Raw genomic sequence first — 14,052 nt, 5'->3', positions numbered from 1 at the left:
TACATAACCAATTGTATCCATATTATGTATAGCTTATCTTCTGCACAGGGCAATACAACCTAACAACATGGCTGTGACTTCACTAATGAATGATCAGGAGTGTGCAACTACACAGCACTACTGAGCAGCACCATCATCTTCACACAACTGCATGCACTTGATTGTATCCACAAGGCACATTGCTAACAAAATACCCACATAATCTATACAGTATACATCCAAATATCCACAGGGCATATAAGACTAGACACTGAAATGCTAAACGTCTGAAATGAGATGACAGAAACAATAGGGTTAGCAAGCGTACAGTTGCTAGGACGTGGTAAAAAACGCTCATTAGCATAACAAAGGAGTGCATCCACAACACACAAATTGTAAGAAATATGAACACACATTTCTGAAGGACGCACACTGGCCTTGGCTAAAACAAAGAATACTAACTAGAGGTAATCACAGGAGATGACTGGAACTTATCACGGCTTGTGTACTTTCTCGAGTTACTTCCTTCTCCTCAGAGATTGCCCAGCATGCTCTGCTCCACATTACCGGTGGGTGGAGCTAAAGCTCTCCTATGATGAACTAATATTTACTCTAAATAGTCTTTCATACCCCAAATTGCAACGCCAATTTGCTCCTGAGAAAGGCTAAGGGCTCTTGGGAGTGGTTACGGCAGACTTTGTATTCTCTGTCCGGGAGAGCTGGCAGGACTACCAACCGGGCAACAGGACGGGTGTATGTTCTGTCCTTGATCCTACCTCGGCTGACCTCACATGACGATCTGCGCTTGGGTGTACTTTAATGACACGTCCGATGTGCCAGAGGGCGCTTGGAAGCTGGGGGTCCACCAACATGAACACCATATCCATTTTGAGGTCGGCAGGGATGGCATGCCACTTCTGGCGGGCTTACAGGCTGGGGAGGTAGTACCGGATGTAGCTGCACCTGAAGTGATCCATCAGGAACAGGCAGTGTCTCCATCGAAGTCTGCTGAGGAGCTCAGTCTCCGAGTACACCACTTGCGATAGGGATCCGTCTGGCCGCCCCATCAACAGGAGGCTAAGGGTCACGCGGTCCAGGTCTGCGATACTGGAGGACACGTAGCCCAAGGGCTTCGAATTCAGGATACCCTCCACTTCAATGAGGACAGTTCTGAGCACTTCTTCTGTCATTGACTGGGCACCCACTGTAGTGTAGAGGGCAGTCTTAAGAGAGCAAATCTCTTTGTCCCAAACTCCTCTGAAGTGCGGTGCTGCAGGGGGGTTGAAGAGGAAGGGAATCTTCTGTTTTGCAAGCTGCTCTTGCAGGTTGGGAGCCTTCTCTCCTCTCCAGAAGTTTGTTCCCTGGTCAGAAAACAGCTTAGCCGGCATCCCATGGCGGCCTATTGATCTTCTAAGGGCCATCAAAAAGGAGTCGGCATCGATGTTGGTCAGGAGGTCCAAGCATACACCTCTCGTGGTGAGACACTTGAAGATTATCCTCCATCTCGTCTCGATGCGCTGCCCCAGTTTGACCTGGAAGGGCTCAAAGCAGTACATGCCCATGGAGTGGAAGGCTGGCTTGAAGAGGCGCAGGCGTGCAGCTGGCAGGTCAGATATCTTGGGGACAGCAGGTCTGGATTTCCATCTACAGCATTCTGTGCAGGTGTGCTGGAAGCGCAGGATGACTTCCCGCCTGCAGAGGGTGCGGCTGATCTCTGCAAACACCCTCTCAGGGCCAGGATGGCACAAACGGTTGTCGTAATCTTTGATCAGGAGTCTGGTGGATGGATGACCAGGATCGAGGGGGATGGGATGAATTGTAGCATGTTCTAGATCTTCGGCACTACGTAGTCTACCACTAACTCCGATGAGCTCTTCGGACTCGTCAAGCTCAGGTGACAAAGTAAGTAGGCGACTGCTGGACAGGACAGGCTTACCAGCTTTCAGGAGACGGAGCTCATCTGGGAAACTCGCTGGGCTCTCTTGTAGCTGACGGTCTCTGCTTTCTGGTAGTCTTCGGCAGTAGGGTCACTACCCTGACCTGCCGCCCCGTGTAGCACTTGCGTAGTGACTTCTAGAAGCTCCTTCCATGTGGTTCACTGGCTGACATCTGGTTCTTGGGGACCAGCAACTGAAGGCCCCTTTGATCTGCAAATTGGTCTTGGGTTGCGAGGCAGGAGAGATGTGGAAGGTCACTGATGCACCACGGAGGGTCTGGATGTCCTGGTGAATGGTTCTGAAGGCTAGTTCTTCCGGGGTCCCCTGTAACCCAGACTTCTGTGCAGCATCTGGAAGGAGCATGGTATGCTCGGGCCCGTTATCCAGAATAAGCGTAAGTGATCACCTTCAGTAGGATGCGATTACAGTCAGCTGGTCTGTCTAGGTAGAGCACCTATGTGGTTGTGCTTACCAGGCAGCTCTCCTCTTTGGGTGCCTCTTTGGGGGTTGACCTCATGAAGGACTTGTAGATGCGTTAACTTGCAGAGGCTGCAGGGCTTCTTGAAGGTGCACTGGGATGCCTGATGGTCCCTTCCACAATGCCAGCACTTCTTGTTGGTCTTGCTCCACTCTGTTACTTGCTCCTTGGTGAGTGTCTGGATGGCTGAGCACTGTTGAGATAGTGCTCGGGCTGTTACTATAATGACAGTATGGCTTCACCTTGTCTTTCTTCTTGCAGCTGAACTGTTGAATGATGAGGCAGCGGCTCCACTCTCAGGGTTGTCTTTAGCTCAGTAAAGGATGGATGTTAAACATTTCCCATGGTGACCTTCTGACTTCTGCCCAAGTCTGTCCTTATGCCCTTTGCTTGATGACTGGCCATCATAGTGTTGACACCAGGACTCATACTGTAACCACTCTGAGAACTCGAGTAAGGTGTATGTGGTACCTGACTGATGAAACATGCGACGGCCGAAGTCTGACCTCATCTCGGGAGTAGCTTGCTGAGTAGGCATGCCACATGAGACCCACACATCAGCTCTATGTTGCTATCTGGACCCAGTGTCTGGAGCATGCCCACTAAGGACTGGACCTGTAGTGCGAACTTCTCGAAGGCAGCTGTATCTCTACGTCGTACATCGGGAGAGTCCATGACACTGGCTATCTTCTTCAGGGCGACATGGTGTGGCTGTCCAAACTTCCCATTCAGGGCTGCCATGGTGTCTGAGTAAGGCGTGGGGGAGTTGAGGTATGAATCTGCCACTAGCCAGGTTTCTTCTAGCTTTAAGTGATCCACTAGGATCAGATGAAGAGCTTGTTCCCGTCAGCTGGCATGAGGTTTCCTAGTACGATCTTCAGGAGAGCAAACTCACTTGGGTCTCGGCTGTTGAAGTTATGGATGGTTGGCCTAGGCCCTCTGTAGGTCTGCACTGCTCTCTAGGGGGCTGCGGATGGGGTTGAGTGTCTGGCCTAGGTATCCATGGAACCTGACCTGGTTAGTGACCTGGTGGGTGCTCTGTTTGCCTTTGGCTTGCGACTCTTTGTGGTAGCTCAGCACAGCACAGTGTATGGCCTGACAATTGTGTAAACCAAGAAGGTGTGTGGTTCTGAAAAGGGGGAAATTAAATTAAAAAAACAATAGCAAATGGCAGGTATAGGCTTAATACAACCTCCAATTACATAAGCTATAAATAATATGGTTATCTTCTGTACAGTGTAATACAACCTAACAACATGGCTGTGACTAAATGTCTGAAATGAGATGACAAAAACAACAGGGTTAGCAAGCTTACAGTTGCTAGCTCGCAATATAAACTATAATTAGCATAACAAAGGAGTGCGTCCACAACACATGAATTGTGAGAAATAGGCACACTGGCCTTGGCTTAAACAAAGAATACTAACTAGTGGTTGTCACATGAGATGGCTGGAACTTATCACGGCTTGTGTACTTTCTCTAGTTACTTCCTTCTCAGTTAGAGATCGCCAGCAAGCCCTGCGCCACATCACCAGTGGGCGGAGCTACAGCTCTCCTATGATGCACTAATATTTACTCTCAATAGTCTTTTGTACAATATACTATATAGTATTAGTTCATTTAAGTATATTTTAAAGGGATGGCATTGTTTCAGTTGAGCGTACTAGCGCTTTGCCTGTCTACTGGAAAATGATGCTGTTGCTATGCAACCTCTTGTTAGCATAACAAATGACTAGCTAAACATTTTACAATTTTGAAGTGTTCGTAAATTCAATCTGGAGTGCCAGAGTGACCTCTGGGCGATCGTAAATCCATAATGTTGTCAGATTGTCCATTCGTAAATTCAGAGTGTGCAGAGCACACACTGGACCAGTCTGGCCGAGGAGTAGGATTGATCCAAGCATTCAACGGCAGTTAAGCACCCAAGCTAACTGGCTAACGTTGGCTAGCTACTTCCAGACACAGAGAACGCCTCACTGTGACCATTTTACTCGCCCTAGCAAAGCTGGTTAGGCTGTTTTCATGTTATCCAGAACGTTGGTGACTGTAACTGTAAGAGTTGGTGACTAACTGTGCTGCTGGCAACAATTTAATTACTCTTTTTTTTTGCCAACGTTTACTGACACCGGCCATATTCAACGGGTGTTGAGCATTAGTAAATTCATCAGTTACTCTGTGCTCTGGCACACTCAGACGAGAATGCTCTGAAATCGTAGCAGATAGCCAGAATTAACAATGTCCATTGAGAACGCACAACGACTATACCACTTAGCTAAGAATGACGTGAATAATCAAGTCACTAAACGTTGGGTAGTTAGTTAGATAGCAGATAGTTAATATACTGCCTGGCATTTGTTTGGTGTATTAGTAGCCAACTAACGTTAGGTAACTAACTTAGCTAACAATGGTAACATACTGGTACATACTGCTGTAATGCTATGTGGTTCGTAAGGATAGCATAGCAAACAAATTGACAGCTAACATAACGTGTAACATAACTTATTTGAAAAGTCATTACTTTATTACATTGCTCAACATTTTCTTAACATTTGTCATAATTTGTTAAAGCAATTTATTTGTATCTGCTCTCGTCGGACTTCGGCGGCATATTTTCCACCAATTTCTTCAAATCTGAAAACGTTGTGAAGCCACGCCCATTTTCTGAAGAATTGCATTATGGGCCCTAAAAGCACGGAAATGGTGTCCACTGCATGTATACTTTCTATTTTGGAGAATTTAGTACGATACCCGGGAACTTTTGGCATTTTAACTATATCCATACTATGACCAATAAACATACTATATACTCAATTTACATCACAAATAGTACGGTTAGTATGAGTATTCGAACACAGTGTATTTGTTTGATGTATTTGATACCATTCTGCTATAGCCATTACCACGAGCCCGTCCTCCCAAATTAAAGTGCCACCAACCTCTTGTGGTATTCACCAACTTCAGTTTTACTCTACTCAGCATATTCCTACCTCAACAGCCACCACCTCGAAGAGGCCATTTGAAGAGTGACTGATGGGGAGATGACTAATGCAGAGCATTCTTATCTCATTCTTATTTAGCAAGGCTGCAAGGACTATTTTCAGACTCAAACTATTGCACTTTCCCATAACAAAAACACCATATTGTTTACAACTGGCTGATGGATGCACCCTCTGACTTCAGTGATAATGTGTACTGGGTCACAGGTGCTAGGATGAGTGTACAAGAATAGGCTATATCAGCGGTTCCCAAACTTAAGGGTTGCGTCCCTGAAATGAAAATGGGGTCATGGGAAAATTTCCAGAACCCTGAAGAAAAAAATATATACAGTGCATTCAGAAAGTATTCAGACCCCTTGACTTTTCCCACATTTTGTTACGTTACAGCCTTATTCTAAAATGTATTGACATTGTTTTTCCCCTCAATCTACACGCCATACCCCATAATGACAAAGCAAAAACAGTTGTTAGCAAATTTATTACAAATACAAAACTGAAATATCACATTTACATAAGTATTCAGACCCATTACTCAGTACTTTGTTGAAGCACCTTTGCGATTACAGCCTTGAGTGTTGGCACACCTGTATTTGGGGAGTTTCTCCCATTCTTCTCTGCAGATCCTCTCAAGCTCTGTCAGGTTGGATAGGAAGCGTCGCTGCACAGCTATTTTCAGGTCTCTCCCTCCAGAGACATTAGATTGGGTTCACGTCCGGGCACTGGCTGGGCCCCTCAAGGACATTCAGAGACTTGTCCCGAAGCCCCTCCTGTGTTGTCTTGGCTGTGTGCTTAGGGTCATTGTTCTGTTGGAAGGTGAACCTTCGCCCCAGTCTGAGGTCCTGAGCACCCTGGAGCAGGTTTTCTTCAAGGATTTCTCTGTACTTTGTTCCGTTCATCTTTCCCTCGATCCTAACTAGTCTCCAAGTCCCTGCTTCTGAAAAACATCCCCACTGCATGATGCTGCGATGCGTCACCATAGGGATGGGGCCAGGTTTCCTCCAGATGTGATGCTTGGCATTCAGGCCAAAAAGTTCAATCTTGGTTTCATCAGACCAGATAATCTTGTTTCTCATCGTCTGAGAGCAGGCTATCATGTGCCTTTTACTGAGGAGTGGCTTCCGCCTGGCCACTCTACCATAAAGGTCTGATTGGTGGAGTGCTGCATAGATGGTTGTCTTTCTGGAAGGTTCTCCCATCTCCACAGAGGAACTCTGGAGCTCTTCTCCCCCGATTGCTCAGTGTTGCAGGGCTGCCAGCTCTAGGAAGAGTCTTGGTCATACCAAACTTCTTCCATTTAAGATTGATGCAGGCCACTGTGTTCTTGGGGACCTTCAATGCTGCAGAAATGTTTTGGTACCCTTCCCCAGATCTGTACCTCGAGACAATCCTGTCTCGGAGTTCTACGGACAATTCCTTTCGACCTCATGGCTTGGTTTTTGCTCTGTCAACTGTGGGACCTTATATAGACCGGTGTGTGTCTTTCCAAATAATGTCCGATCAATTGAATTTACCACAGGTTAACTCCAATCAAGTTGTAGACACATCTCAAGGATGATCAATGGAAACAGGATGCACCTGAGCTCAATTTCGAGTCTCAAAACAAAGGGTCTGAATATTTCTGTTTTAAATTTTTAATAAATTATGTAAATAATGTAAAAACCTGTTTTCGCTTTGTCATTATGGGGTATTGTGTGTAGATTGATTAGGAAAATAACTATTTAATCAGACTGTAATATAACAAAATGTGGAAAAAGTCAAGTGGTCTGAATACTTTCCGAATGCACTACATATGTATTCAACAACAAAAAATATGGTCTTTGTATTTTAAAGTCATTGTAATGTGGTTAACCTTAAAAATCTAAATGAAAATCAGTCAAATCTAAAAGATAAAATTTGACCAGAGAGCGCCCTTAGATCATGAGAAAGTGCCGCAGTTGACCATTGCACTTGAATCATTCCCACGGTGAATGGCTAGGCCTGCTACGCTATGAAACCACACACTCTTGCAGAGACTTTGATATTACTGGCCACAATTGATATAGTAAAAGCAATGTGTGGGGAGACAGAGGCAGAGGAACTCACATCAATACCTTTGTCAGATAACACTGTTAAAAGACTAATTTATGCTATTGCTAGCAATCAAGACTCCCCAGCTTATGCTCTCCAAGTGGACATTAGCTGTGAGGGCTGAGATGCCCATGTTTTGGCCTTTGTTCGCTATACATGTCAGGGGATGATATTCATGAGGACATATTGTTCTGTCTCACGATTCCCGAGCATGAAACAGCACAGGGCATGTTCAGTGTGCTGCGTGGCTATATTGACGAAAACATATTCCATGGGATTGAATGATGGTCGTTTGCACGGAAGGGGCTCCATCTATTGCGGGACAGCTGGCAGGCCTCTACACTTTAGTTATTAATATGTATCCCTCTGCCACATGGACGCATTGTATTATACACCGAGAGCAACTGGCGGCAAAAGAGCTGAGTACAGAACTCTGAGATAAACTGCAGCAGGTAACTTCGATGGTACAGTACACTGAACAAAAATATAAACACAACAGGCAACAATTTCTAAGACTTTACTGAGTTGCAATTCATATAAGGAAATCAGTCAATTGAAATAAATTCATTAGGCCCTAATCTAAGGATTGCACATGACTGGGAATACTGATATGCATCTGTTGGTCACAGATGAAGGCTTGATCAAGATGCGCCTGCAGAGAGCGCTGCCTCGCTTCTAGTCCGTAGAAATCTTTGCAGTATTTTGCATGTATTATTACTTACATTGTTAGCACAGAAAATCTTAAGTGTTATTACATACAGCCGGGAAGAACTATTGGATATCAGAACGACGTCAACTTACCAGCCTTACGACCAGGAATACGACTTTCCCGAAATGGACCCTTTGTCCGAACCACCCAGGGCATTTGAACTGATTCCAGAGGCTGACCCAAAACAATGCTGCCGGAGAAGAGGAAGACGGAGCGATCTTCTGGTCTGACTTTGTAGGCGCGCACACCACCCACCACTTCCGAGTATATTACTCGCTAATGTCTAGTCTCTAGAGGTCAACGAAATCAGGGAAAGGGTTGCTTTCCAGAGAGACATCAGGGATTGTAACATACTCTGTTTCACGGAAACATGGCTCTCTCGGGATATGCTGTCAGAGTCGGTACAGCCACCTGGATTCTTTGTGCATCACTCCGACAGGAATAAACATCTCTCCGGGAAGAAGAAGGGTGCTGGTGTATGTGTTATGATTAATGACTCATGGTGTAATTCTAACAACATACAGGAACTCAACTCCTTTTGTTCACCTGACCTACAATTCCTCCCAATCAAATGCCAACCGTATTATCTCCCAAGAGAATTCTCTTCGGTTATTGTCACAGCCGTGTATATCCCCCTCAAGGAACTTCACTGGACTTTATGCAAACTGCAGACCATATATCCTGAGGATGTATTTATTGTAGCTGGGGATTTTAACAAAGCAAATTTGAGAACAAGGCTACCTAAATTCTGTCAGTATATTGACTGTAGCACTCGCTCTGGAAAAACACTGGATCACTGCTACTCTAACTTCCACAATGCATACAAGGTCCTTCCCCGCCCTCCTTTCAGCAAATCTGACCACAACTCCTTGTTGCTCCTCCCTTCCTATAGGCAGAAATTCAATCAGGAAGTACCCGTGCTAAGGACTATTCAACCCTGGTCTGACCAATTGGAATCCACGCTTCAAGATTGTTTTGATCATGTGGACTGAGATGTGTTCTGGGTAGCCTCAGAGAATAATATCCACGTAAATGCTGATTTGGTGAGTGAGTTTATAAGGAAGTGTATAGGAGATATTGTACCCACTGTGACTACTAAAACCTACCCTAAACAGAAACAGTGAATATATGGCGATATTCGCGCTGAACTGAAATTGCGAACCGCCGCATTTAACCATGGAAAGGTGACTGGGAATATGGCCAAATACAAACAGTGTAGTTATTCCCTCCAAAAGGCAATCGAACAATCAAAACGTCAGTATAGAGACAAAGTGGAGTCGCAATTCAATGGCTCAGACACAAAACGTATATATCACAAACTACAAAAGGAAAACCAGCCACGTCACGAACACCGACGTCTTGCTTTCAGACATATTAAACCCTCTACAGGATCGGTGTCCCCCCCACGGGACGGTTGAGCTAACATAGGCTAATGCAATTAGCATGAGGTTGTAAGTAACAAGACCATTTCCCAGGACATAGACATATCTGATATTGGCAGAAAGTTTTTAATCTAACTCCACTGTCCAATTTACAGTAGCTATAACAGTGAAAGAATGCCATGCTATTGTTTGAGGAGAGTGCACAGTTATGATCTTGAAAAATTATTAACCAGTTAGGCACATTTGGGCAGTCTTGATACAAAATCTACCAAGGACTGTGGGCTCTCCTTCTCCGTGGCCGACGTGAGTAAGACATTTAAATGTGTTTACCCTCGCAAGGCTGCCGGCCCAGACGGCATCCCTAGCTGCATCCTCAGAGCATGCGCAGACCAGCTAGCTGGTGTGTTTAAGGACATATACAATCTCTCCCTATCCCAGTCTGCTGTCCCCACATGCTTCAAGATAGCCAGGTGGCTCGTTGGGCTTCCACTCCTTAGCTGACTCGAGAGGTTTCCTTGCCTCGGTTGGCTCGGTAGGCTCCCATCCCACATCATGCCTCAGCTGGCTCGTCAGGCTCCTACAACTCAGCCACCTCAGCCAGCTCATCAGACTCCCATCCTACGTCATGTCTCAGCCGGCCAATCAAGCTCCCATGCCTCAGCCAGCTTGTTAGGCTCCCACGCCTCAGCGGGATCGTCAGGCTCCCACGCCTCAGCGGGATCGTCAGGCTTTCACGCCTCAGGATCAGGATCTCGTCACGGTATCTCTGTGCATTCAAATTGTCATCGATTAAATGTAATTGTGTTTGTTGTCCCTAGCTTATGCCTGCCCATACCATAATCCCACTGCCATCATGGGGCACTCTGGTCACAACGTTGACATCAGCAAACTGCTCGCCCACTCGTACACTTGAAACCGGGATTAATCCGTTGAAGAGCACACATTTCCTCCAGTGTGCCAGTGACCTTTGAAGATGAACATTTTCCCACTGAAGTTGGTTACGACGCTGAAATGCAGTCAAGTCAAGACCCTTGTGAGGATGACAAGCACGCAGATGAGCTTCTCTGAGACAGTTCCTGACAGAAATTATTTGGTTGTGCAAACCCACAGTTTCATCAGCTGTCTGAGTGGCTGGTCTCACACGATCCCTCAAGTGAAGAAGCCGGATGTGAAGGTCCTGGGCTGGCGTGGTTACACGTGGTCTGTGGTTGTGAGGTCAGTTGGACTTGCTGCCAATTTATCTAAAACGATGGCTTAATTTAGCATTAAATCATCCTGCAACAGCTTTGGTGGGCAATCCTGCAGTCAGCATGCCAATTGCACGCTCCCTCAAAACTTGAGACATCTATGGCATTGTATTGAGGTGTGCACTGTCATCCACGCCCCCGGACTTTGAGATGCTCCGACATGACATGCATCAAGCACACCCATCTTATTAGTGGTGGTGAGATAATATACATTTTGTCAGACTAATTTGTAATTGACTGTCATAGCCAAACATTAAAAGTATTTGATTGTGAGTTGAGAAGACAGTCAGAAATACTGTTAAAATGTTTTTCAATTGATTGCCATAGCCCCAAATACAAAAGTCTACATAATTTGTTTCACATGGTTGGGGTCCCAAACATTTTCAGATATAAAAATGGGGTTGTGAGGAAAACAGTTTGGGAACCCCTAGGCTAAATATTCATTCACATGATGCAAAGCAAACATGCCCACAATTACATTATGGCATGAAGGCTGGCAAAATAGTAGCCTAGTCTACAATATCCCAAAAATATGACAAACAAACTGTCAGCCCCGCAAGGAGGAGGAAGGGGTCTGTGAGGACAGAGGGGGAGTGATATGTAATTTTCAGGGACAGTGAGAGTAGAGAGAGTGAGAGCGAGCACACAAGGAACACAGGCTTCTCTCCAACGTTGGATTCTAGTTGTATTTCATTCAGCGCGTTCACTTAAATCACAGGCAGTTGAAAGAGCTATGAGATGATATCTTTATTGAAAGGTAAGATTGAAATTGGTGTGAGAAAAATGCATCAGGACAAAATGTTTTGTTCTTAATATGGTTCAGTTTATTTGTAGCCTACTTTCACTTTAGCCCATTTATCTTGCAGAATGAATGGGGTATCGATGGTTTATCATGGCTGTTGACTGTTGACAGGGTTATGCATGCCCAAATGTTTTTATTTTAATGTCAATACAAAAAGCCTATCCATTTGAATCTGAATATATCTCATCTGAAATACAGCCTAAATTGTGTGGTGCGCGTGCTTATACCAAAATAAAGATGTTCGCCTTCAAATGTCAGGAACAGATGTCAGTTGTTTTAGCGGCAGCCTAAATGCAGACAAATACAGAGTTATCCAAGAGATCTGTTGGAATTATGGGACCAAACTGTGGCTATTCTGGTTGACTGAACTAAACGCAGAGATTTGACAGATGGTACCAATGTGATTGTCTTCCCTCCCTTCCTGGACTAGGCTACACGTGTGTGTGTGTGTGTGTGTGCGTGCGTGCGTGCGTGCGTGCGTGCGTGCGCTCTCAGAAACGCTCACCTGCAGCCTGCACTGGTTCCACAGTCCACACGGATTTACTCATGCTTAAAGGGTTCGTTAATCAAATTACACATTGGTTACCTTACCCTGTAAACAGTCTATGGACAAGCTATGACAGCAATCCATTCCTTGGATAAGTTTCCCTGGCACTGTTCCCACAGTGGTAACATTTTAGCGTTTGTGTGCAGATCACAATAACATGCGTCAGAGGGGTCACAGCTCCAACGTTCTCTAACAAGACAAGGTCATGCTCCAGGCTGTTCAGTTTATCTAAAGTATGCTAATGCCCAGCTTTGAAGTGTGTGTGTGTTTGTATGTGTGTGACACAAGAGGAGAGAAAGTAGGGAGATAAATAACAAACTCTTGGAATGAGAACGAGAGAGACCATGTACCACATTCACACATCAACAACACTTTGACTTTAGACATCAAAGAGAAAATCATTATCAGCCAATTTCACTCAGCATATAGGCTAGGCTTTACACACACACACACACACACACACACACACACACACACACACACACACACACACACACACACACACACACACACACACACACACACACACACACACACACACACACACACACACACACACACACACACACACACACTATCCAGCCAGTATAGATATTCCCTAGTCCCCGCTCACCTTAGTCTTTGTTGAACACATTTATTTGTCAAGTGAATGTACAGCTGAGTCGTAAGCACTAGCACATTGTTAGAGCAAACGTCTGCCACAACACAGAGCTTTGATTGGGTATTGAATTACTACTTACTGACTGTCTGAATGTAAGATGGTGACAATAGCAAGATGAGGGATGTGCCAAGTATAGTCACAATGAGGCCTCTCATCAGTTTGATTTGGACAGGCTGTGAAGACAGAGAGGAGGGAGAGAGAGGATCAGCAGTCTTAAAATGTTCAATTGAATGGAAGGAAGAAGAGAATGCCAGGGAGATGCATGGGTGGAGTAAAATCTCTGCCTGTCTTTGTTACTTAAAGGGGCAATAAACAGTTGCTACATCCATTTTTGGACTTCTCAACTTATAAATACCTAATTAGCTTTCTTTACCTGTCGTACCCCATCAGAACCCAAAATATAGGGCTCTATTCAATCTGTATCGCTGAAGCATTGAGATATAAATTTAAACTCTGACATATGCAGCATTTACCATGAATGCAGTCTCCGCTAACGTGGGAACTTTGCCTTAAAATTCTCAGACTGTAACACTTAACTTCCACAATATGGATTGAGTAGCTTGAGGCCCATAAGCTTGTTTTACTCCAATGTTTGTAAACAAAGTAAATGTAAACAAACACTGTATAGGCTCAAAACATGGTTAAAACTGTAATTTTACAATCTTACAGTTAGTGCATTCATCTTAAGATAGCTAGGTGGGGCACCCACATATCACAGGCATAGAATGTACATTTTTCCTAAATAATGTAGCTGTCAGTAGAGTCAGAGCTAGAAGGGGGGGGGATGCTGTTCTGTAGATAAGCACCATGGTCTTGTAGTGGATGTGAGCTTCAACTGGAAGCCAGTGGAGTGTGCGGTTGAGCGGGGTGACATGAGAGAACTTGGTAAGGTTGAAAACCAGGCTGGCTGCTGTGTTCTGAATAAGTTGATGGCACAAGCGGGGAGCCCAGCCAACAGCGAGTTGCAGTAGTCCAGACAGAAGAGGACAAGTGCCTGGATTAGGACCTGCACCGCTTCCTGTATGAGGAAGGGTTGTTCTCTACGGATGTTGTAGAGCATGAACCTGCAGGAGCAGGTCACTGCTTTGATGTTTGCTGAGAACGACAGGGTGTTGTCCAGGGTCATGCCAAGGTTATTTGCACTCTGGGAGGGTGACACTTTGGAATTGTCAACCGTGATGGAGAGGTCTTTGAGCGGGCAGGCCTTCCCCGGGAGGAAGAGCAGTTACACCTTGTCGAGGTTGAGC

The sequence above is a fragment of the Oncorhynchus clarkii genome, chromosome 5 (genome assembly GCF_045791955.1).
Source record: "Oncorhynchus clarkii lewisi isolate Uvic-CL-2024 chromosome 5, UVic_Ocla_1.0, whole genome shotgun sequence".
Classification (NCBI taxonomy): domain Eukaryota; kingdom Metazoa; phylum Chordata; class Actinopteri; order Salmoniformes; family Salmonidae; genus Oncorhynchus; species Oncorhynchus clarkii.
This window is presented reverse-complemented; position numbering follows the sequence as displayed.